Source organism: Bubalus bubalis, chromosome 1 (genome assembly GCF_019923935.1).
Source record: "Bubalus bubalis isolate 160015118507 breed Murrah chromosome 1, NDDB_SH_1, whole genome shotgun sequence".
Lineage (NCBI taxonomy): Eukaryota > Metazoa > Chordata > Mammalia > Artiodactyla > Bovidae > Bubalus > Bubalus bubalis.
This window is the reverse complement of record NC_059157.1, coordinates 36,289,481-36,316,792: the sequence shown is the minus strand read 5'-3', so window position 1 is coordinate 36,316,792 and position 27,312 is coordinate 36,289,481. Positions and strand designations below refer to the sequence as shown.

The following is a 27,312-nucleotide window of genomic DNA, read 5'->3' as shown; positions in this document are numbered from 1 at the left end:
TTTCATTCCAATCCTGAAAAATGTTCAAACTACCAGACACTTACTCTCATTTCACATGCTAGCAAAGTAATGCTCAAAATTCTTCAAGCTAGGCTTCAGTACATGAACCGAGAACTTCCAGATGTTGAAGCTGAATTTAGAAAGGGCAGAGAAACCAGAGGTCAAATTGCTGACATCTGTTGGGTCATAGAAACAGCAAGAGAGTTCCAAAAAAACATCTCTTCTGCTTCATTGACTACTCTAAAGACTTTGACTGTGTGGATCACAACAAATTGTGGGAAAATTTTTAGAGATGTGAATACCAGACCACCCTACCTGCCACTTGAGAAAACTGTATGCAGGTCAAGAAGCAACAATTAGAACTGGACATGGAACAACAGACTGGTTCCAGATTGGGAAAGGAGTACGTCAAGGCTGTATATTGTCACCCTGCTTATTTAACTTAAATGCAGAGTACATCATGTGAAATGCCAGGATGGATGACACACAAGTTGAAATCAAGATTTCTAGAAGAAATACCAATGATCTCAGGTATGCAGGTGACAGGACCCTAATGGCAGAAAGCAAAGAGTAACTCAAGAGCCTCTTTGTGAAGGTGAAAAAGGATAGTGAAAAAGCTGGCTTAAAACTCAACATTTAGAAAACTAAGATCATGGCATCCAGTCCTATCACTTCATGACCAATAGATGGGGAAACAATGAAAACAGTGATAGACTTTATTTTCTTGGGCTCCAAAATCACTGCAGACATTGACTGCAGCCAGCAAATTAAAAGACACTTGCTCCTTGGAAGAAAAGGTATGACAAACTTAGACAATGTATTAAAAAGCAGAGATACTATTTTGATAACAGGTCCATCTAGTCAAAGCTATGGCTTTTCCAGTGTCATGTATGGATGTGAGATTTGGACCATAAAGAAGGCTGAGCACCAAAAAATTAATGTTTGGAACTGTGGTGTTGGAGAAGACTCTTGAGAGTCCGTTGGACTACAAGGAGATCAAATATCTGATTCCTAAAAGGAAACCAATCCTGAATATTCATTGGAGGGACTGATGCTGAAGCTGAAGCTCCAATACTTTGGCCACCTGATGTGAAGAACTGACTCATTGGAAAAGACCCTGATGCTGAGAAAGACTGAAAGCAGGAGGAGAAGCAAGGACAGAGGAAGAGATGGTTGGATGGCAAACCGATTCAGTGCACATGAGTTTGAGGTAGCTCCCGGAGATGGTGAAGGACAGGGAAGCCTGGCGTGCTGCAGTCCATGGGGTCGCGAAGAGTTGGACATGATTGAGCAACTGAACAATAACAACATGTCTCCTCAGGCAGGAAACAAAACCAAAAATAAATGGGAAAATAACAAACTGAAAGGCTTTCACACAACAACAACAAAAAACATCATGAAAACAACAACAGCAAAACCTCTGTGACAACCTAGAGGGGCAGGATGGGGTGGTCCATGGGAGGGAGGATCGAGACAGAGAGGACATACATATACCTATGGCTGATTCATGTTGATATATGGCAGAAATCAGAACAATATTGTAAAGCAATTATTCTCTAATTAAAAATGAATTAATTAAAAAAGGAAGCCTACTGAATGGGATAAGATATTTGTAAACAACATATACAATAAGAGGTTAATATTCAAAAGATAAGCAGAATAGATTCCTCAACATTAAAAAAAAATGATTAAAAATATGCAGAGGACCTGAATAGACATTTCTCCAAAGGAGATACACAGATGGCTACCAGATACATGAAAAGATGCTCAAAATCAAAAATCATAAGGGAAATGCAAATCATAATCACAAATAGGTATCACTTTATACCTGTCAGAATGGTTTCATTAAGAGAACCACAAATAACAAGTATGGGCAAGGGCATGGAGAAAAGGACACACTCATGCACTGTGGTTCAGATTTTCAATTGATGTGGTCACCACAGAAAACAGTATAAAGGCTCCTCAAGATATTAAAAATAGAACAGCAAGATATTAAATATAAACCAGCAATTTCACTTAAGCATTTACCCAAAGAAAACAAGCACTAATTTGAAGATATAGACATACCAGTGTTCATTTCCACATTATTTGTAACAGCCAAGGTACTGAGGCCACCTTGATAGTTGAATGAATAAAGATGCAGCATACATATGCAATGCAGTATTACTCAGCCATTTAAAGTGAAATCTTGCCATTTGGAACATCACTAGATCTATACAGCATATTTCTAAGTGAAAAAAATCAGAAATGGAAAGACAAATACCACATGATCTCATTATTTGTGGAATTTGAAACATAAGACAAATGCAGAGAACAAATGAGTAAGTTGCCAGAAGGGAGGGCGTTGGGAGATAGGTGAAGTGGATTAAGTGATCTTAACCTCTAATACATAATAAATAGTAACAGTGATGTAATAGCATAAGGAATATGGTAAATATTAATTATTAATATGTATTGTGCTTATCATTTCATAGTCTATGCAAGTGTAAAATCATTATATAGAACACCTGAAACTTATGGATACTTTATATAATTAATTTCAATGAAAAATGTTTAAAACTGAAAACCTTGTTCAAATGAAGAGAAAAATATGATAAGTCATATGCAAAGTAAGAATGAGAAAGTCTAAATGGACTTCATGGTACACATCTTTTTCTCCAACAATAGGAGTTTCTCTTGTTCCTTAGAAGGGAGAGGCATTTGTGGTACTATAAGAGTGGCAGAGTATAGAGGATGCTAAGGGAATAATGTTTAAGTACTAGTTACACACACCCACACCCCCCCCCACACACAGAGATGATTAAATTGCTAAAACAAATCAAGAGAAAAACAGAAAATTCACAAAATACAAAAGGATATCAATAATAATCATAGAGGTAATAAAACAGTTTATGCCAATAAATTAAATATCTTATGAGAGCTGTTTTTAAGTTACTTAACAGTTAAACAGTACATAGATGAAGACTATCTATAGAAATGCAAACACATCCAGCAATATGAAATACATTATCAAACATGCAAACGAACAAGGAAATGCCACCCATAATGAAAAGAAAACTCAATCAAGAGAAACAGACTAAATTGACATAGGTAGCATTAATATTTAAAAAAACTTTATAGTGTTATAACTATTTTTCATATATTCAAGATGGTAGAGGAATGACATTTTTTACAAATACTGAAATATATACAAACACATAAGTTCAACTTTTAAAGGTATGCAAGTATAAACTATATACTTTTTAAAGGTATAAACTATAATTCCTGAGATGATATTTACAAGATGGGATAAATAACAGACTACATAACAAAATTGAATGGTTTGCCTTGGAAACGAACAGAGATCATTCTGTCATTTTTGAGATTGTGACCAAGTACTGCATTTCAGGGAGGAGGCAATGGCAACACACTCTGGTACTCTTGCCTGGAAAATCCCATGGATGGAGGAGCCTGGTAGGCTGCAGTCCATGGGGTTGCTGAAGAGTCAGACACGACTGAACGACTTCACTTTCACTTTTCGCTTTCATGCATTGGAGAAGGAAATGGCAACCCACTCCAGTGTTCTTGCCTGGAGAATCCCAGGGACAGGGGAGCCTGGTGGGCTGCTGTCTATGGGGTTGCACAGAGTCGGACACGACCGAAGTGACTTAGCAGCAGCAGCAGCAACTGCATTTCAGACTCTTGTTGACTATGAGGGCTACTCCATTTCTTCTAAGGGATTCTTGCCCACAGTAGTAGATATAATGGTCATGTGAATTAAATTCTCCCATTCCAGTCCATTTTAGTTCACTACTGATTCCTAAAATGTTGACATTCACTCTTGCCATCTCCTGTTTGACCACTTCCAATTTGCCTTGATTCATGGACCAAATATTCCAGGTTCCTATGCAATATTGCTTTTTACAGCATTGGATAGTGACAGTGAAAGTCACTCAGTTGCGTCCAACTCTTTGCAACCCCAAGGACGGTATAGTCCATGGAATTCTCCAGGCCAGAATACTGGAGTGGGTAGCCTTTCCCTTCTTCAGGAGATCTTCCCAACCCAGGTATTGAACCCAGGTCTCCTGCATTACAGGTCGGTTCTTTACCAGCTGAGCCACAAGGGAAGCCCAAGAATACTAGAGTGGGTAGCCTATGCCTTCTCCAGCGGATCTTCCCAACCCAGGAATCAAACCTGGGTCTCCTGCATGGCAGGCAGATTCTTTACCAACTGAGCTATGAGGGAAGCCTTTACAGCATTGGACTTTACTTCAATTACCAGTCACATCCACAACTGGGTGTTTTTGCTTTGGCTCCATCACTTCATTCTTTCTGGAGTTATTTCTCCACTGATCTCCAGTAGCATGTTGGGTACCTACCGACCTGGAGAGTTCATCTTTCAGTGTCCTATCTTTTTGCCTTTTCATACTGTTCATGGGGTTCTCAAGGCAAGAATACTGAAGAGGTTTGCCATTCCCTTCTCCAGTGGACCACATTCTGTCAGACCTCTCCACCATGACCTGTCCATTTAGGGTGGCCCCACACTGCATGGCTCATAGTTTCACTGAATAGGACAAGGCTATGGTCCATGTAATCAGTTTGATTAGTTTTCTGTGATTGTGGTTTTCATTTTGTCCACCCTCTGATGGATAAGGATAAGAGGCTTATGGAAGCTTCCTGATGGGAGAGACTGACTGTGGGGAAACTGGATCTTGTTCAGATGGGCAGGGCCATGCTCAGTAAATCTTTAATTAATTCAATTTTCTGTTGATGGGTGGGGCTGTGTTCCCTCCCTGTTTTTTTACTTGAGACCAAACTATGGTGGAGGTAATGAGGATGATGACAATCTCCTTCAAAAGGTCCCTTGTCAGGAGCCACGTTAGGCATTACTGACAAAATGGAGGCACAGCCCCCAATCCCCTCTCCTCATTCCACAGGTATGGATCCCGGGATGAAGGAGTTAGGCCTTGTAATTCTGACTTGTCTTTTCCTCTCCTCGGCTGAGTTGACTGAAAAGGAATATTAAGGTGCTTATTGTTCTTGAAAGGAGCATGAGAAGGCACAAAGCCTTCTGAGTTGTGCTCAGAAAATAATTCATAAAGTTAATCATTGACATTTGTTCAAGGACTTTTACAAAAGAGTGTTCCAGGATGAGCACATAGGCCGTAGCTTGAGGCCATGGGAGGGATTGATATCTGAAGCCTATTTGTGAGGAGAAAGTTTATGGCAAAGGAGTTTACTGAATTTAGGGCTTAGAAATAATTAAAATAGTTAGAAGTTAAAGATTTAAGGAATGTTGTAAAGTTAGCATATTTTACTATAGCTTATAGAAGTTAGGAATTTTTAGAGACACTATAGCTAGAAGCCTTTTTAAGAGGTAGTGAGCTCAGGATGTTAAGGGCAAACAGGATTTAGGAAGATAAGTAGTAAACTGAGGAATGTAGCATGAGTTAAAATGTAATCAGAAGTTAACTATAGGACACATTAGAGGAGGTAGATAATAGATGATAAGGCTGATCCGGAGAGAATCACTGAAGCAGGAACTCTGTTTGAAGAGCAACAATGATTTATGGAGATAATAAATCTGGGAGAGGGGGAACTGAAAATGTCAAACCTCTGGCCTAATGTTTTTGTAAAAGTATAAAAGAGAATCTTAAACTGAAACAAACAGGCAGTCCATAGAAAAATGAGAGGCTGTCTCATCGCCGACACTGTCCATCTCTTCAGGTTGAATCCCTGGTTGCTGGAGTTGGACTCTGGCAGTCCCTTGCAGACCTCAGTGCCCCTGACCCTGCAGCAGGCCACCACCGACCCACACCTCTGCAGGAGACTCCTGAACACTCACAGGCAAGTCTTGTGTGGTCTGTCTTGTGGGGTCACTGCTCCTATCTACTGCTATGGGCAGGAATTCCTTAGAAGAACAGAGTAGCCCATGTAGTCAACAAAAGTCTAAATGCAGTACTTGGGTGCAATCTCAAAAACGACAGAATGATCTCTGTTTGTTTCCAAGGCAAACCACACAGTAATCCAAGTCTATGCCCCAAAAATGAATGCTGAAGAAGCTGAAATGAACATCTACAACAGCTTCTAGAACTAACATCAAAAAAAATTAAAAAGATATACTTTTCATCATATGAGACTGGAATGCAAAAGTAGGAAGTCCAAAGATACCTAGAATAACAGGCAAATTTGGCCTTGGAGTACAAATTGAAACAGGACAAAGGCTAACAGAGTTTTGCCAAGAGAATGCACTGGTCATAGCAAACACCCTCTTCCAACAACCCAAGAGACAACTCTACACATGGACATCACCAGATGCTCAATACCAAAATCAGATTGATTATATTCTTTGCAGCCAAAGATGGAGAAGCTCTATACAGTCAGCAAAAACAAGACTAGGAGCTGACTGTGGCTCAAATCATGAACTCCTTATTGGCAAATTCAGACTTAAATTGAAGAAAATAGGGAAAACCACTAGACCACTCAGGTATGACTTAAATAAAATCCATTACAATTATACAGTGGAAGTGACAAATAGATTCAAGGGATTAGATCTGATAGAGTGCCTGAAGAAATATGGATGGAGGTTCATGGCATTGTGCAGGAGGCAGGGATCAAGACCATCACCAAGAAAAAGAAATGCAAAAAGGCAAAATGGTTGTCTTAGGAGGCCTTACAAATAGCTGAGAAAAGAAGAGAAGCTAAAGACAAAGGAGAAAAGGAAAGATATACCCATTTGCATGCAGGGGTCCAAAGAACAGCAAGGAGAGATAAGAAAGCCTTCCTCAGTGATCAGTGCAAAGAAATAGAGGAAAACAACAGAATGGAAAGGCTAGAGATCTCTTCAAGAAAATCAGAGATATCAAGGGAATATTTAATGCAAAGATGGGCACAGTAAAGGACAGAAATGGTATGGACCTAACAGAAGCAGAAAATATTAAGAAGAGGTGGCAAGAATACACAGAAGAACTATACAAAAAAGATCTTCATGAACCACATAACCATGACGGTGTGATCACTTACCTAGAGCCTGACATCCTGGAATGTGCAGTCAAGTGGGCGTTAGGAAGCATCACTACAAACAAAGTTAGTGTAGGTGATGGAATTCCAGTTGAGCTATTTTAAATCCTAAAAGATGATGCTGTGAAAGTGCTGCACTCAATATACTAGCAAATTTGGAAAACTCAGCAGTGGCCACAGGACTAGAAAAGCTCAGCTTTCATTCCAACCCCAAAGAAAAGCAGTGCCAAAGAATGTTCACAATACCACACAATTGCACTCTCTCATAGGCTAGCAAAGTAATGCACAAAATTCTCCAAGCCAGGCTTCAATAGTGCATGAACCAAGAACTTCCAGATATTCAAGCTGGATTTAGAAAAGACAGCGGAATCAGAAATCAAATTGCCAATATCCATTGGATCACTGAAAAAGCAAGAGAGTTCCAGAATAATATCTACTTCTGCTTTATTGATTACTCCAAAACATTTGATTCTGTAGATTAAAAGAAACTTGGAAAATTCTTCAAGAGATGGGAATACCAGACCGCCTTACCTGCCTCCTGAGAAATCTGTATGCAGGTCAAGAAGAAACAGTTAGAACCAGACATGGAAAAATGGAGTGGTTCCAAATTGGGAAAGGAGTACATCAAGGTTCTATATTGTCACCCTGCTTATTTAATGTACATGCAGAGTAAATCATGAGAAATGCTGGGCTGGAGCAAGCACAAGCTGGAATCAAGATTGCCAGGAGATATATCAATAATCTCAGATACACAGATGACACCACCTTTATGGTAGAAAGTGAAGAGGAACTAAAGAGCCCTTTAATGAAAGTGAAAGAGAAGAGTGAAAAAGCTGGCTTAAAACTCAACATTCAAAAAACTAAGATAATGCCATCCAGTCCCATCACTTCATGGCAAATAGATGAGGAAACAATGGAAATAGAGACTATTTTCTTAGGCACAAAAGTCACTGCAGATGTTGCTGGCAGCCAGGAAATTAAGAGAGTCTTGCTCCTTGGAAGAAAAGCTATGACCAACTTAGCATATTAAAAAGCAGACATTACTTTGCCAACAAAGGTCTGTCTAGTCAAAGCTATAGTTTTTCCTGTAGCCATGTATGGATGTGAGAGTTGGACTATAAAGAAAGCTGAGCACTGAATAAATGATGCTTTTGAACTCTGGTGTTGGATAAGACTCTTGAGCGTCCCTTGGATTGTAAGGAGATCCCACCAGTCATAAAGGAAATCAGTCCTGAACATTCATTGGAAGGACTGACTGCTGAAGCTGAAACTCCAATACTTTGGCCACCTGATGCGAAGAACTAACTAGTTGGAAAAGACCCTGATGCTGGGAAAGATTGACGGCAGGAGGAGAAGGGAACAACAGAGGATGAGATGGTTGGATGGCATCACAGACCTGATGGACATCAGTTTGAGTAAGGTCTGGGAGTTGGTGATGGACAGGGAAGCCTGGTGTGCTGCAGTCCATGGGGTCGCAAAGAGTCAGACACGACTGAGCAAATTAACTGAACTGAACACAACAAAATGCTTGTGAACCTGATAATGTCTTAACAGAATCTGTCAAAGGAGATGGTAGAGGAGGAGAACCAAGAATCAACGAACTCTTAGACAGCCTTAGACAGGCTAATGTTCTTACATAGAAGGGAGGGCGTTAAGAAATAATTGTCAACATTTTCCCCTAATTTGATCAAAAGTATAAATCCCTAGGTCCTTGAAGAAAGTCCAACAAATTTTGAAAACAAAAAACTAAGTGGAAATACTTAAGACTGCCTGGTAAAGATATTTTCAAGCTACTGTAGTGCAAAGACTACTTAATGGTTAATGTTTGTATATATTCAATATTATATACATATTCTCAACAAATGGATACACATGACAAAAAATGAATTTCAGATGTTTCCTTACATCATAAACAATAGTTACCTTAAAGTGTATCTGATCCCTAAATAAATGTAAGTACAATAACTATAAAGTTTCTAGAAAATAGAATTTAGTGAACTTACATCAGGCAAATATTTCTTAAAAATGACACATAAATTAAGTGTAAAAGAAAAATATTAATAAAACAATCAAAAGTCAACACTTGATTTTCCAAAGATACCGAAAAACTTAAGCGGCTCGAATATATTATTTGCAAAACATACAACTCAGTAAGAACATGCATCAGTAACTATTTACAGATTGCCTTTGAACAATGTGGGGATTAAGGGTGTCTGCCCTTGAAAATTTGTGTGTAACTTACTGTTTGTCCTCCAGATCCACAATTCCTTTCTGTTCACAATTTTACTCAACTGAGGATTATGGTAACACTGTACTTACTATTGAAAAAAACATCATATCTGTCGACCCCTGCAATTCAAACCTGTGTTTTTTTAAGGATTAAGTGTATATGTTTACACACACACACACACACATATACACACATATATATCAATAATAAAGAAAAACACCTCAATTAAAAATGGGCAAAACATTGGGATAATTCTAAAAATACATCTGTAGGCAAAGAAGCATATTAAATAGTACTCGATAGCATTTGACTCTGAAAATGCAAATCACAACTCCATATATATTATAATATACATAATATACCACATACCAATAGCACAAATTAAAAAGATAAATCATACCAAGTTTTGGATAGGATGGGAAACAATCGAAACTCACATACTGTTGTGGGAGGGTAAAATAATACAACCATTTGCAAAAAAATTTTAGCAGTTTCTTAAAACATTAAACATACACCTACCTTATGAGTCAGCCATGCCAAGAGAAACAAAAGCATGTATAAACATAAAACTTCTACAGAAATGTTCAAAGCAACTTTGTTACAATAGTCTAAATGTCTATCAATAGGTAAATGGTTAAACAGATTGTGATGTACACATATAATAGAATAATGCCAAAGTATTATATTTCCAAAGTAATATAAATATACCATACCAAGAAAAGCATATATGCTGTGCGATTCCCCATATTAAAAATTCAAGGAAATGTACAATAAATTGACAGAAAAAAAATTTTTTTTTCCTGGGGAGAGACAAGTAGAGAGGTACAGGACAAACAAATTACACAAGAAATTATGGAAGTCATGGGTTATGCATAGTATCTTATTGCAGTGATAGTTTCATGGGTCTGAACATGTCAAAATGTATAAAATTTACACTGATAAACACATATAATGAGATACAGCTGCATCCTTGTCATAATAGATCAAGTTATCAGTATAGACTTACTACTAATCATTGGTAGGGATTTGGAACAATTAGAATTCTAATGCATTTCTAACATGGAACAGTTACTTATAACATGAAATATGTATATGTCATACAATGTAGTTCTTTCACTCCCACAATATTTATTCAAGAGGAATTAGAACAGATCAGTTGTTCATGTATTTTTGTAGTTGTTTAATTCATTAATTAAATCTCAAATCTGAACACAACTTAAAAAGTTTTCACTGATGAATGGATAGACTAATTGGGTCACACATTCCCATGATGAATAGCTGACCCTTCAACAGCATGGTTTGAGTTGTGTGGATCCACGTTTGTTTCACTAGAAATGTACTACAGTACTACACAGTCTGCAGCTGGTTGAATCCATGGATGTGGAACCAGGGTTACTGAAGGCCAACTCTAAGTTATATGGGGATTTCTGACTATGTGGAAGGCCAGTATCCCAGTTCCTGTGTTGCTCAAGAGTCAGCCATGTGTACTATTTAGGAATGAATACTGCATGCAGCAATGCTAATATGTTGTAAGTTATAGGGTCTGAGATAATACAATCAAATATTTACACAAATCATTCCAGTTCTAATAAATTATAGAATAAGCAGGACTAAGTTTCAGTGATGGAAAGCTTATCAAGATTGATTGTAAATGAGATTTTAAAGAACTTTTTAAGGAATGGAAATTTTATTGGTGGTTATACACATCTGTCAAAATTCATCAAGTTGGACACCTCACATTGGCACTTTTTATTGAGTGTAAATATATTTGATTTAAACATTGAAATTGGTTTCTATTATAAGAAGCTGAATCATAAAACATAGACATAACATTTTATAAGATTTCACAATATGCATTCCAACAAATATTTAATATTTTTTGTGAAGCTGAAATTCACAGTAAGATCTACAATTAAGGTCATGATTTACTCTTTCAGAATTTGAAAAATGGTGTACTTAAACAGGAAAGCGCTGGGTCTATGTAGTAATTGCTAAAAATCCAGCCGTATTCAATTCACATAAATACAAATTTATTGGATTTAATATTCTTCTAAAAAGGTGAAATTCAGTGAAGCCATTATAAAATTTTTAAGTATATAACTATTTTGGTAGAATTTATCATTTTACCATTTGAGCCCAGTTTGTTCTGCATAAGAGTACAACCCCTGATTATTGTTAGAATGTGCCACATTCCTGTGAAGAGCCTTTTCAGTTGAAACGCAGTGTATATAGTGAGTGTGTGTGTGTGTGTGTGTGTGTGTGTGTAGCAGTTGTATGTAGTGTATACATGGTGGTTCTAATAACATTAGAACTCAGAGCATTTTTCTTATGTCTTAGTATCTTGTACTCACATTGCATGGTCCTCTCCAGGTGATGTCCCAAGGAGTTACTGGGGTCATCCTGTCTGGGGCTCTGTCTTCAAGGCTGTAGTTCTTTTTGCTGCAGACATTATTCCAACAACCTTCAGGTACTCCTCTCCCTCCTTCCATTTAGTTTCTAGATCTGTACTAAAAGATTCAGGCTTCCCAATACAAAATTCTAAAACAGATTTTTATTTTCCTACTCTATATTTTAAAATCATGTTTCTTTTTCTCATAAGACATAACTAGATCCATTAAATTTTAAGTTTATTTTTATTATTCAAAAGACTGTATGTTCCATGAAAGCATACTTTTCCTGATTGTCACTGGTTTATATTTTGTGCCTATATATAACAGGTATTCATGAAATATTATTTAGATCTACTTCCCTGGTGGCTCAGATGGTAAAGCATCTGCCTACAGTGCGGGAGACCCGGGTTCAATCCCTGGGTTGGGAAGATCTCCTGGAGAAGGGAATGGCAACTCACTCCAGTACTCTTGACTGGAAAATCCCATGGACGGAGGAGCCTGGTAGGCTACAGTCCGTGGGGTCGCAAAGAATCGGACACGACTGAGCGACTTCACTTTCACTTTCCGTGAAATATTATTTAGATCAATACAAGCTTGAGCACATAAATACATGGGTGTCTCTGAGTTCTGATCAACCACAATGATCAAGTTTCTGTTTTGCAACCTTGATTCTACCCTGCCCTGCAAAAGTGAAAAATTGAGATTTCTCAGCTTGGAACTGCAGAAAAAAATAAAAAAAATTTTTTGAGCCATTTTGAAAATAAGCTATACATGTGTGCTAAACCATAGCATCCTATCTACTTTCAAGAAGACTAAAGGACTCGGAAATTAAAACAGAAACCTTTTTTTTTTTTTTTTCAATTCTACTGTCTGAACACATCAATTGTCTCTATTAATCTCTCCTGGTCTATCACCTGGTCAACGAAACTTATCCTCCCTCTTCCACTGATCACCTTCCTCCTCTACCTCCTTGCCAACTGATTTGGAATTATGTTCAATATCACCAAATGTAGGTACTGAAAAACAATATAAATTTTTTTTTTTTTTCCTGTTCCAACTAAAATCTAACTTAAACCTAAATTCAAGTCAGGAAGATGTGGGCTATTTAGTTTTTATAGCCAACCTCCTCACAAGCCAAAATCATTTGTTCACATTTGGCCCTAGTGGAAAGGGACTGAGCACAGAAAGGCCTCTGCTGCTTTTGTTCTATGACACGGGCTTGACTTACCTCCTAAGTATGCAGCAGGAGAAATTACAGCTCCATGTGTTTTCTGCAGCAGACCAATTTAGCCTGTCAGAAAATGGTTTACTCTCATTTGCTTCCTCTAGGCAGTTGCACCCCACTCCAGTATTCTTGCCTGGAAAATCCCATGGAAGGAGGAGCCTGGTGGGCTGCAGTCCATGGGGTCGCCGAGAGTCGGACACGACTGAGCAACTTCACTTTCACTTTTCACTTTCATGGCTTGGAGAGGGAAATGGCAACCCACTCCAGTGTTCTTGCCTGGAGAATCCCAGGGACGGGGGAGCCTGGTGTGCTGCCGTCTATGGGGTCTCAGAGAGTCGGACACGACTGAAGTGACGCAGCAGCAGCAACAGCAGTACTGTCAGACAACCTGGTAATGCCTTTTTTTTTTTTTTGAAAAATAAGGAAAAATAAGCTGAAATAAGAGTGAACTAGATTTGGATTCATTCAAGTCATAGATTTTTTGTTGTATTTTACCTTGGGGAAGTATTCCATTCAAGGCTCATTAACATAGAGTGTTATAAGAATTAATGTTGAGAACTTTTTGAAAACCTACTTGTTGGATGAAGAGGACACTGGAGTCTGACCGAAAGAGCAGCTCTTCCAGAGATGGATGGAGTTCCAGAGTAAAGGTCAGTGTCAAGACCTCTGTGGACTGGATTCCTGCCAGCAAGGCTAGGTTGTTCTCACCTCTTAGCCTACAAGATCCTTCTGTAAATAATCATTTATATTAATAACATTAGTGGAGTAAAATGGTTGATCTGTCATATTTATCTATTCAATCATTTTTTCTCCAACTGTTTCACCTATTCTTATATTTTACAAATGTGTCTTTAAGAAGGTCTATATTCCTTTTCAGGAATATGTGAACACTGTAACAAATCCTCAGTGAGTTTTGGTGAGTAAAATATAAGCACATATATTTAATGCCATTCACAGTATATTTTTTCTAAGAAGAAATCTCTGGTTTGCTGGAGCAATACGAACTATAATTTATGTTAATATTCATAAAAAGTAATGTCATTCTTGCTTGAGGTTTTCCCCATGTTTAGTGGACTGTATCACAGGAAGTATCTTGAAAATTTTATTCATAAAGAACATGTCAGTTCAGCCTGAAAATAAAAATTTAATAACTGCTATACAGATTTCAATGTATTTTTTGCTCATTGGCTCAAGATTCAAAGACTATTTTGGAAATAATATTTCCATTGAAATTTTAATATTGTTGTAACTTTTATAGAGATTATTTTTCTCTAATCCTCATTTTACGAGTTGTCACCATAAAACAACTATTAATTTTATTAATAGTCATACAACTTTATATTTAGAGTAAAAGAAGTTGATAATACCACTGTATATATTTATAGAAGATAATGCAAGACAATTCCCCCAGAAAACAACAGTTGTCTGCTTATTCTTTTCCAAAAATAATGGAAAAAAATTGTTCAGAAATGATTTCAACAGATTTCAACCTTTGAATAATTGCTATAACAAAGGAAACTTCCCTCATAGTTTTCCAAATTTTGTGTAATTTATAGTCATCTGTAGTAAATAGTGTTTATCATTTTTTTTGTACAATGACCAAATCATAATAAACTTAAATTAATGGAATCAAACAAAAACAAAATTTCTGTGATAATAAGACAAACACTTTTTGCATTCCTTTTTTGCTATTTTTTCTTTTTTGTTTTATTCCCTCCATTTCTTTACCTACTTTTACCACTCAAATGCAGAAGTCTAAACTTACCACAAGAGAGGCTGCTCGTGTATTTTAGAGTGATAGAGAACATCAGGTGTTTCATTTGACATGGTATTAAGTTAGTTTTATTACAAACTCAATTTAATTGAAAGTTAAAGGGCTTAACAAAGGAGCTTAAAGTTGAAAGCAAGCATGTGAATTATGTTGAAAATGGATGTGTTACTTTTACTATAGATTCAATATTCGATCATTAAATTAGTCATATGTGTAACAGTATTGTGATATAACATAGAACAATGAGTTGTATGGTCTCTTTTAAAGGTCATTATGATAGATGACAAAGTTTCCTAATATAATTAGTAACTTGAAATGTAATTCTTGGTAGTTTACCTTTTTTTTTTTTTTTTTTTAACCCGTGAAATGTCTAAAGCCTCAGCTATATTGCTTCTTTAGCAGCATGAGTCTATTTTTCAACTAGATTTTGTTTTTTAAAAATAATCAGAACAACAACAAAAATGCCTTACATAGGTTCTGTAGAATGAGAAAAACAAATTCTAATTAACAGATAGGTACAGTCATATATAAATAAATTAGACTATAAATATTATTATATAAACATACTATTCCACCATTCTTTTGAAATGCATCTTTAATGAAGTGTATTCATATGTTTCCTACATCTTGTTTCATTGATTTATTAGCATAAACCTGCAAAAAGAGCATACCATTTAAATCCTGAGATAATTTTGTTTGTATTTTGATGTTGATCCATCATTATTTTTAGTATGAATATTACCTAAGCCTTTCAAAATGTACTGAGACTTGTATACTCTGTAAAGGTTTAGATAATAAGAAAATTATACTTTGAAGTATTGTTTTTAAAACATTTTTGTACAGTTATGAGCCTGTTTCCATTTACAGGGTAATACATAAACCCCTTTTAATAATTCCTCATAGATACTAGTACTTGAAGAGTCTCAAATCCTTTTGCCAACATTAGCAGCTGATAATGTTCAAGGACACACTAGAAGGGAGCTGAGCTGAAACGGGCTCTGCACCCAGTGCCTGAAATTCCCACACTATGCTGCCCCTCCTGCAGCTCACGGTGCAAGCTGATGCATTTATGCTAACGCTGGACTCATATTTAAAGCTAAAATTCAAGATACTCTGATATCGAAAAAAAAAAATCAAGGTTACTTACTATCATCATTAACTAACAGTGTTCTCTTTGAGTAGATGATGTAAAAATAAGAGAAAGAAAACAGTATAAAATTGAAAAGAAAAATAGCAGTTGCAAAGTGATTGCTCATTTTACAATTTTATAGATAGAAATACAGTAAGCTAATCAACACTCCAGAAGAGCTAAATACACAATAGTATCATAAGAAGAATTATTAGGCAATAAATATATGTGGAAACAACCTATGTCTCAATAACAGCAAGCTTATTGTTGAAGCTTAAAGAGCTAGACATCATCATAAGCACCTCACATCCTTCCCTCTCTACTTCTATAGCATTTCTAATCAAAACAATACACACTGCATTGGTAAACACTAAGGCTGGATGAAGAAAGCATGTGTTATGAATATGTCACTTCTTCCTAAACAAATATGATTCCCCATGAAAATGCTAATAGCTTCAGCAACTATATAAACTTTCAACTGAACAGAAAAAATGAAATGAAAATTAGGCAGAGATAGTATAAAATTTAGTAATAGTGAGAAGGCTCTCCTAATGGATGTTAAAACATATTATTGAGCTTCAATATTTAACGTATCATATTAATGGTAAACACATAGCTCAATACAATAAAGAGCAGAAATAGAAAAATGTTTTAATATATGAGAAAAGAAAAATGTCTTACCATATAATACAAGTAGCATTCAAAGTAAGTGAATAATCAATAGATTATTAATTGACACTAGGATTGATGGATAGCCATCTAAACACAATCCAGTTCCTCCCCCCCTACTCTTTTTAACAATTTAATTTCAATTAATCACCAATAAAAGATTTAAATCATAAAGATCAACACAAATTGTTGAAAGAAATCAGGGGATATTAATTATAATTTTGAAATCAGCATATTAAAATATAATCTTGAAGTGAAATTTCTGTTACTTTTTAAAGGAAAAATGCTAATGTAAAAAACTTAAAGCATAAAAATTCAAACTGAGAAAATATTTAAAACCTATATGCATGAATAGGGCATATTTTCTTAATACCAGTTGATATGGATACAAGACAAATAGGGATTTAACTGACTGGTCATTATGAAAAAATAACCAAATACTGAAATATAATTACAATATAAAAGTTACAAAAATATTTTCACTGTAAATAATTTTTAAATTAAAGGCAGGAGAAGGCAATGGCACCCCACTCCAGTACTCTTGCCTGGAGAATCGATTTCATGGACGGAGGAGCCTGGTAGGCTGCAGTCCATGGGGTCACTAAGAGTCGGGCACGACTGTGTGACTTCACTTTCACTTTTCACTTTCATGCATTGGAGGAGGAAATGGCAACCCACTGCAGTATTCTCGCCTGGAGAGTCCCAGGGACAGAGGAGCCTGGTGGGCTGCCGTCTCTGGGGTCACACCGAGTCGGACACGACTGAAGTGACTTAGCAGTAGCAGCAGGATATATACATTTTATGGAGAAGGAAATCGCAACCCACTCCAGTGTTCTTGCCTGGAGAATCCCAGGGACAGAGGAGCCTGGTGGGCTGCCGTCTATGGGGTCGCACAGAGTTGGACATGACTGTTGCGACTTAGCAGCAGTAGCAGCATATACATTTTAAAAACAAAGTACGAAAGATAACTGTGATAATAACATGTTGCTTAGAGTATGGGGTAAGAAAGACCCCCATACAATTTCGGTCCAGGTAATTAGTTAATAAATATCAGAATTATAGGTATATAGGTACATATTTACTGGGGTATGTATATATAATCCTATTCATTTGGGTTAGTTTGTAATAACAAAATATATTGATACAAACTAATTTACTGTCCATCAACAAAAATACTAATGAAGTATATAATATGCCCTTGCAGTGATGTACTATGAAACCAAAAAAAAAAAAAAAAAAATTGCCAAAACTAACAAAAACAATATATCACAATAGAAAGAACCTATCTCAACATAATAAAGGTCATACATGACATACTCACAGCAAGCATTATTCTCAATGGAGAAAAACTGAAAGCATTTCCTCTAAGATCAGGAAGAAGACAAAGCTGCCCATTCTCACCACTGTTATTCAACATAGTTTTGGAAGTCCTCAACACAGCAATCAGAGAGAAAAAAGAAATAAAAGGAATGTAGTTTGGAAAAGCGGAGAAGGCAATGGCACCCCACTCCAGTACTCTTGCCTGGAAAATCCCATGGGTGGAGGAGCCTGATAGGCTGCAGTCCATGGGGTTGCAAAGAGTCGGATACGACTGAACGACTTCACTTTCACTTTTCACTTTCATGCATCGGAGAAGGAAATGGCAACCCACTCCAGTATTCTTGCCTGGAGAATCCCAGGGCCGGGGGAGCCCGGTGGGCTGCCGTCTATGGGGTTGCACAGAGTTGGACGCGACTGAAGCGACTTAGCAGCAGCAGTTTGGAAAAGAAGAAATAAAACTATTTTCAGATGACATGATACTACATAGTATAATGTATAGAAAACCCTAAAGATTCTGCTAGAAAATTACTAGAATTCATCAATGAGTATATTAAAGTTACATGATATAAAATTAATACACAGAAATCTTGAATTCCTATATACTAACAATGAAAAATCAGAAAGAGAGGTTAAGGCACCAATCCTTCACCACTGCAACAAAATGAATGAAATACCTAAGAATAAACCTAACCAAAGAATCAAAAGACCTATATGCAGAAAAGTTTAAGACACTGATGAAAGAAATCAGAAATGACACAAAAGAGATGGAGAGATAACGCTATGTTTTTGGATTGGAAGAATACTGTGAAAATGACTATACTACTCAAAATAATCTACAGATTCAGTGCAATCCCTATCAAACTATCAATTATATTTTTCGCAGAACTCAAAAAAAAAAAAAAACAAAAAAAAAACCCATTTCACAATCTGTATGGAAACATAAAAGACCCTGAATAGCCAAAGCAATCTTAAAGAAAAACAGAGCTGGAGGAATCAGCCTTCCTGACTTCAGACAAAGCTACAGTCATGAAGACAGTATGGTACTGGCACAAAAACAGAAATATCAACCAGCAGAACAAGATAAAAAGCCAAGAGATAAACTTACACACCTATGGGCACCTTATCTTTGACAAAGGAGGCAAGAATACACAATGGAGAAAAGGGAGCCACTTCAATAAGTAAGCAATGCAGGAGAAAGTGGACAGCCACATGCAAAAGAATGAAACTAGAACACTTTCTAACCCCACACACTGAAATAAACTCCAAATGGATTACAGAAGTAAATGTAAGGTTAGAAACTATAAAGCTCTTAGATGAAAACATAGGCAGTATGCTCTATGACATAAATCACAGCAAGATCCTCTGTGACCCACCTCTAGAGTAATGGAAGTAAAAACAAACAAATGGGACCTAATTAAACTTAAAAGCTTTTGTGAAGCAAAGGAAACAAACAAGATTAAAGGACAACCCTCAGAATGGGAGAAAATAATTGCAAATGAAACAACTGACTAAAGGATTAATCTCCAGAATATATAAGCATCTCATATAGCTCAAATTAGGAAAACAAACAACCCAATCAAAACATGGGCAGAAGACCTAAACAGACATTTCTCTAAAGAAGACATACAGATGGCCTGTGAGCACATGAAAAGATGTTCAATGTTAGTAATTATTAATGAAATGAAAAATCAAGACTACAGTGAGGTATCACCTAACACCAGTAAGGATGGCCATCATCAAAAAATCTACCAACATGAAACGCTGGAGAGGCTGTGGTGAAAAAAGAACACTCCTACACTGTTGGTGGGAATGTTAACTGCTTCAACCATTGTGGAGACTCGTTAAAAAAAACTAGGAATAAATCTACCATATGACCCAGCAACTCTACCATTGGGCATATATTGTGAAAAAACATAATCAAAAAAGACAGATGTACCCCAGTGTTCATCACAGGACTGTTTACAATAGTCAGGACACGGAAGCAACCTAGATGTCCATCAACTGATGAATGGATAAAGAAGATATGGTGTGTGTGTGTGTGTGTATATATATATATATATATATATACACACACAATATAATATTACTCATCCATAAAAAAGAATGAATTTCAGTCAGTTTTAGTGAACCTAGAGCCTGCTATACATAGTGAAGTCAGAAAAATAAATATAGTATATTAACACACACATGCACATATATATATAATCTAGAAAAATGATATTGATGAACCTATCTGAAGGGAAGGAAAGGAGATAGAGATGTAGAGAAGGACTTGTGGACACAGTGTGGGAGGGAGAGTGTGGTACAAATGGAAAAAATAGCATCAACGTGCGTACATTATTGAGTATAAGATGGATGGATGTGAGAAGCTGCTGTGTAGCACAGGGAGGCCAGTCGGGTGCTCTGATGACCTGGAGGGATAGGATGCAGGGAGAGGAGGGAGGCTGGAGAGGGAGGGGAGGTATGTGTAATTATGACTGGTTTGCATTATCATATGGCAGGAACAAACACAACATTGCAAAAAAATTTTTTAATTAAATTAAAAAAATCCAACAACAATGTATCATAGCCATCACTGATGTGAACCCACCCCAGAGTAAAATGCTACGTGGAAAAAGCTTGCAGAACAATGTCTATGGTATGGAGCATCTAGGATAGAAGAAGGGATGAAAAAGATGAATGCCAATTACTACATTAGTACACAAGCCACACTTGATGATTGCCACTTCTATGGTGTCATCTGTAGAAATCTGGGTCCCAGAGGACAAAAGGTCACTGGAAGATTAACTTTTATTTTGGCTTTTACACCTGTGCGCGTGTGCGTGCACACGCACACACACACTCCTATATGTAGACACACACATATATATCTACACACACAGATACATATATATGCCTTCACTGTTTGAATTTTATTTTACCTTCACAAATATTACCTATTCAACAAATTCCCAATAATTTTATAACATGTGAACTTGGTTAATCTATTTGAAACTAAAACTTAGTTTAGATCTAATGAAAGTGTTGTTACATTCTATTTGAATTTTAAAAGAATTCTTTTGAAAACATACCAAATCAAAACATGTATTAGTAACAGAAAATATTTCATGTAAAATGATCTTGAGTGGTTTCTGTAAGTTTCATGAAATCAAAGTACTACACAGTAAGAATGTGCTCTGGGCTGAAAAATAAATGAAAAAAGTTATAACAACTTGAAGATTCTTTGAACAACTGATGTACATACACTGCCATGCTTGACATGTTTAGAAAGGAAGACAGGAAGTTTCTGTTCTCCTTAATAAATAATTCCTGGCCATTTTATTATTTTGTAAATGACTTCTGACTTTGAAGAATATCATTTACTTAAACAGCAAGACAGACCATACAGATAGAACCAAATTTCTTTTTGAAGTATGACTTTCAAAGTTACAGTTTCCTTTTGATCCAGATATATATTAGATTACCTTTTGCTTTTCAAACTCCTGACATTTTGCTAATGAGTTGAAGCCAAGGCTCACAGCTAATGACATTACATTAATATGATCCTTCACTTGGTGAAGCTTTGGAACAAGGACTTCTGGAGTAGAACTTCGTTTTTTTCCTTCCTTTCTATCCTCAAAAGACCACTTTCAGTGGCCACTCTGGAATATATGAGATACGTTATTTCACTACAAGATAGCATATTGTTAATGGTAATGTATTTCAAGTGTTTACGCGCAGTCAACGTGGAAATTGAATTTCATCTGAAAGCAGAAACAAGTTACGGCTTCTAATGAAGAGTTTATGAATATGTAAATGTGAGTCTAAATCATAGTATAGCGATCTTTTCTGAGATATTTAATTACCTGAAAGAAGCATGAGACATTGTCATTTTTAAAGAAAAATGACAATCTATAATAAAAAAAATGAATGCTGAGGGTGTATTTTAAAAACTGTATTATTAAGCAAAGTGAAATAGGATATGGAAATAATGAAGGACTCCAGAGAAATAAATTACATCTAGCTCAGACTCTCTCACTAATTACCTGTATGACTAACTTCTGTATTCTCTAGATTAGCTATTAACTGGTTATAATACATGTCTTACCCCCTTCTAATATTTTTTATAAGGAAAAAAAATGCATATGGATGTCATTTTTTAGAGTTTTTTAAAAAACACCCCTTGAATATATCATTTTAATAATTCTAGAAGAATTTTTATTATTTGATAGCCATGATGACATTGGTAACAACAACCAAGTAATTAAAACAGAATCTCATCATTATTCACTTAATAACCTACACGGGACTAAGTAATTTGTCCTTTCAGCAAAGAAGCTTGGTTTCAGCATCTTTTCAGTACTGATCAATGTTTCAGCATCCAGTTTTTCACTGATGTACCCTCAGGTTTCTAGGTTTGTTGGAGGACAAAAGGTTTCTGACAGACGGAGGAAGCTAACTGTTTCCGGAAGAGGCAGGTCGGCACCGCCCTTCCCCAAACTTCTCAGCGGTTTGGGGAAACGCTCCCCCTCGATTCTGCGCACTGGGAGAAGCAACAGCTGGTCCTCCTCCCCCTGATGGAGGCTGCCACCATTTCCTTTCCCACCGCAGCTAATGAGGGTGTCCATTATTTATGATCATTAGATTACGCTCATCTCTCAGCCTTTGGGCAGGTATACAAAAACAAATCAGCCCATCAATCTTTTCCTCCCGAGTTTCCAGTCTACAGATTCACACCTGCCCCTCTCCTATATTTATTAGACAAAAGTCTGTGTCCACAGATGGGCCTTAACTGGGAAGGAAAGCAAAAACAAAATTTAGAAGCATGAAAACCTACAGATAATCCTGTCATCATGCTCATATTATTGAAGAAAAAAAAGATCATTAGCTCTTGATCATCCACAGTTTGCAAGTCGTCATCAGCAGTGTCTCATCTGTACTGAATGCTGTTTAAATGCAAATACATCAGCACATACACATATCAAGGATACAAGGTATATGTTCAAATTCATAAAAATATACTGAGAAAGAAAATACGTTTGATGCAATAAAGAAAGAAATAGTCCTTTGTGAAACACCAAGTAGCCCTGACAGATATTTAGTTTCTGGGACAGGGTTTTCTCCAAAGCAAACTCATTAAAGCGTTTTAGGAAAATGAACCTGTGTCACTATTTAAAGAACTCCACAGTTTTAAAAATAGTATTTGTCTTATCTGAGTGTTACAAAGCCTAGAGTGTTTCTACAGTCCTGCAGCCATGTATAAAATCACCCTGATGCTGGTGAGTTTTTAGATACTGATCACAATAAAACTGCAGTTTGAATTGAATTAACTGAATTTTTTGGCTTCCTATAAGAAATATAACTTGATGGACACTATGCTTATCTTTAATATGAGAAATATAAGACTAAGTTTAGGAACTTTTGAAATGTAATGAATCAAATTTGAGGTGAGGGATTTCTTTTAGGGTTCTATTAACAAAACCGCTGTAAATAAATGAAAAATAAAAATGGTGAAGGTTAAGCCCTGTGAAGAGGCTGTCATTTCTGTAATAAGACAGATGTTTAAACACATGCCCTCTGGCATGGCCTTCACATGAATCTCTAACTGCAACTTCACCTTAAAGTGTACCCAGGAGATAAGGAACTCTGGAAAAACACACTGAAAAAGGAAAAAAAAATTACTTTCCATATGTTTAATTCTAATTATGTAAAAATAAAAATTAATTTTGGTAATATTCTCTACATGTTATCTACTTATAATTTCCCTGCTTTCAGAGAGCCTATACATAACCTCACCAAGGTTCAAATGACATAAAGGCAAAAGCTGAATATTAATCATAAATAAAGTTTAAATAAATTATCTTTCAAGATATTTACTTTTGAATTATCTTTAGACACTCCTTATCTGCTTCACAAGGATTTTACAGTCCAAAATTTGCTTCAAGTGTCAATTTCTCTATCACTATTTGTGTCTATACCTACATCTACAGAAACATCCATAGCTATATTCTCATCTATATTCCTTACATTATTCCTATATTTGTTCATATCAATGTAACTATTTCAAGGGTCTCAGAGTAACATCATTACTAGTTTTATTTTCCTTGAAACAGGTAAATTTGTTAAAAATGAGCCTGTGTTAGGTGAATTCTATCAACCATTTAGAGAAGAGTTAACACCTACACTTCTGAAAATCTTCCAAAAAATTTCAGAGGAACACTCTCAAGCTCATTCTATGAGGCTACCATTAATTACCCTGAAACAAAAACCAGAAAAAAAAAAAAGAAAATTACTGGCCAATATTACTGATGAACATACACACAAAGATCCTCAACAAAATACTAGCAAACGAAGTCCAACAGCACATTAAAAGAATCATACACCATGATCACATGGGCTTTACCTCAGGGATACAAGGGTTTTTAACATATGTAAATTGACTGGTGTGATACACCACATCAACAAATTGATGCATAAAAACCATATGATCATCTCAATAAATACAGAATAAGCCTTTAACAAAATTCAACACCCACTTAATGATAAAAACTCTTCAGAAAGTGGGCATAGAGGGAACCTATATCAACATAAGTAACTGTTAGTCACTCAGTTGTGTCTGACTCTTTGTGACCCCATGGACTGCAGCCCACCAGGCTCCTCTATCCATGAGATTTTCCAGACAAGGATACTGGAGTGGGTTGCCATTTCCTTCTCCACGGGATCTTCCTGACCCAGGGATTGAACCCAGGTCTCCTGCATTGCAGGCAGACCCTTTACCTTCTGAGCCACCAGTGAAGCCCCATATCAACATAATAAAGACCAAATTTCACAAACCCTCAGCAAAAGTCATTCTTAATGGTGAAAAACTCAAAGCATTTCCTCTAAGATCAGGAAAAAGACAACTTCTCCCACTTTTATTCAGTGTAGTTTTGGAAGTTCTAGCCACAGCAGTCAGATTAGAAAAATAAATAAAGGAATCCAAACTGGGAAAGAAGAAGTAAAACTGTCTTCCAATGGCATCTTTCACAGAATTCAAACAAACAAATCTACAATTTGTATAAAAATATTAAAGACTCTGAACAGCAAAAGTAATCTTGAGAAAGAAAAGTGGAGCTGGAGGAATCCCAGGTTCTCTGACTTTAGACTATTTTACAAAGCTACAGTCATCAAGACATTATGGTACTGACCCAAAGACAGAAATATAGATAGATATTTATATTTATAGATATATAGATATCTATCTATAGGATAGAAAGCATAGATATAAACCCACACAATTATGGTCAATTAATCTACAACAAAAAGACAAGAATACACAATGGAGAAATGTAGTCTCCATTGTATATTCTTATACAAGTGGTTCTGAGAAAACTGGAAAGCTATATATAAAAGAATGAATTAGGATATACATTTATAGCATACACAACAATAAACTCCAAATGGATTAAAAACCTAAATGTAAGGCCAAGAACCACAAAACTCTTATAGGAAAACATTGGCAGAGTGCTTTTTGACATAAATTGAAGAAAGATCTTTTTTGACCCACCTCATAGAGTAATGAAAATAAAAACAAAAATAAACAAGCAAGACCTAATGAAATGCAAAAGTTTCTGTACAGCAAAGGAAACCATAACAAGATGAAAAGACAACCCTCAGAATGGGAGAAAATATTTGCAAATGAAGCAATGACAAGGAATTAATCTCCAAAAATATACAAACAGCTCACACAATTCAGTATCAGAAAAGAAATCCAATCCAAAAAAATGGGCACAAAATCTAAATAGACATTTTTTTCAAAGAAGACATTAATTATTGTATGCTACTCGCTCAGTCATGTCCGACTCTTTGCCACCCCATGGACTATAGCCTGCCAGGCTCCTTTGTCCTTGGTATTCTCCAGGCAAGAATACTAGAGTGGGTTGCCATTTCCTTCTCCAGCAGATCTCCCCAACCCAGGGAGACCCCAGGTCTCCCACATTGCAGGCAGATTCTTTACCATCTGAGCCACCAGAGAAGCCCATCACTAATTATTAGAGAAATGCAAATCAAAAAAAAAAAATGATGTTCCACCCCACACTAGTCAGAATGGCCATTATCAAAATATATACAAACAATAAATGCTGGAGAGGGTGTGGAGAAAAGGTAACATTCTTAGACCGTTGGTGGGAATGTAAACTGATAGAGCCACTATGGAGAACAGTATGGAGGTTCATCAAAAAATGAAAAACAAAACTACCATATGACCCAGAAATCCCAATTCTGAGCATATTCCCAGAGAAAACCATAATTCTAAAAGAATATGTACCCCAATGTTCATTGGAGCACTATTTACAATAGTCAAAATATGAAAGTAACATAAATGTCCGTCAACAGAGGAATGGATAAAGAAGCAATACTTCATACAAATATAGTGGTGGAAATGCCGTATGGAATATGGTAAGATATTAGGTACACATGCAGTTTCAAGTTCAAAGAATATGTGATCCTGAGCTTTCCATATGTAAATGCTGGTAGTCTTGAGGATCTACTTTAAATGTTTAAAATCCTCTACTACTACTTACTGTCATAGCAATCAATCTCACATTTAATTCTTTCACTTCCCTTGAACTTTCCTTTTTCCATGATATGTATTTCTACCATATTTCAGCTTATCCATCATTTTATTTTAGGAATACATCCATCTTGTCTAAGAGTAACATCAGATGGTCCTGAAGGTTATAGTGAAATTGTTATCACTTGAAAGCAAAAAATGCAATCTTTTCTCTTGATACATGTAAAATAAAAGATGTAGAAGTGTTTCCCTTGTGCAAAAAATTTTGCTTTTAACTAAGATTTATCACTATTTCCTTATGAATTTAAAACATATATATTGCAGTTTTTATACATACTTGGCAATCCTATTTTTATCTTTATTTACATGCTGATTTTTAAAGAAAAATCAAACATCTATGGATTTTATCATCACCTAATTATAGCAATTATATTATTTACTCTTTTAAGCACCTTGAAGTGTTCTTGTACCATGCTAAGCATCATATAAGTTACTGATAGTAGGTAGATTAAATAAAAACTAACTTGTTCAAATATATTCATGAGTTTTGAATGTTTCAATTATGTTTAATGGAAATTAAAGCTGTTTTCCTATCTAAAAGATACGGATTTTCAGTGCAATGTCTTATGATTTTTCAGTATCTACCCAGTTGTCACCTTATAGTTTTATCTTTGGGACAAAAACGATTACATATTTTTAGTAAAATATACTGTTCCCGAATCAATGTAAAGGGCAGATAGATAGCCATTTTAAGTGATCAGACAACTATTTTAAGAATGCATTGATCTACCTCTGAAGTCAGTAATCTCATATCACCAGGTTAATGTCAATCTTTTTTTTAAAGGTAAAGGCAAGTTTTTTCAAAGACAGATATGCACTGATATTTTTAGCACTCTCAAGAGGCTGAAATTCCAGAGTATATATTCCCTGGTGTTTGAGAACCACAGGCTGTGCATGAACAATGTGTGATTCTAAGTGGGACTCCTTTACCTCAGTGCTTAGAGGGTTTTTCTTATTAGGAAAGCCACACAAGTAATTATAATCTAATT

General features: G+C 36.0%; 1 long non-coding RNA gene across 3 annotated transcripts in view; it reads right to left on the bottom strand.

Annotated features, from left to right (window-relative positions):
* LOC123332522 overlaps positions 1–27,312 on the bottom strand; it is a 209,214-nt gene that overhangs the window by 38,812 nt on the left and 143,090 nt on the right. For 2 of the 3 annotated variants that reach the window (XR_006640750.1, XR_006640748.1), the window contains exon 2: positions 13,419–13,573. This is a non-coding gene — a long non-coding RNA (uncharacterized LOC123332522). Of the gene's footprint in view, positions 1–11,580; positions 11,669–12,847; positions 13,077–13,418; positions 13,574–27,312 lie in introns of those variants that run through there. The other variant, XR_006640749.1, reaches the window with a different exon arrangement.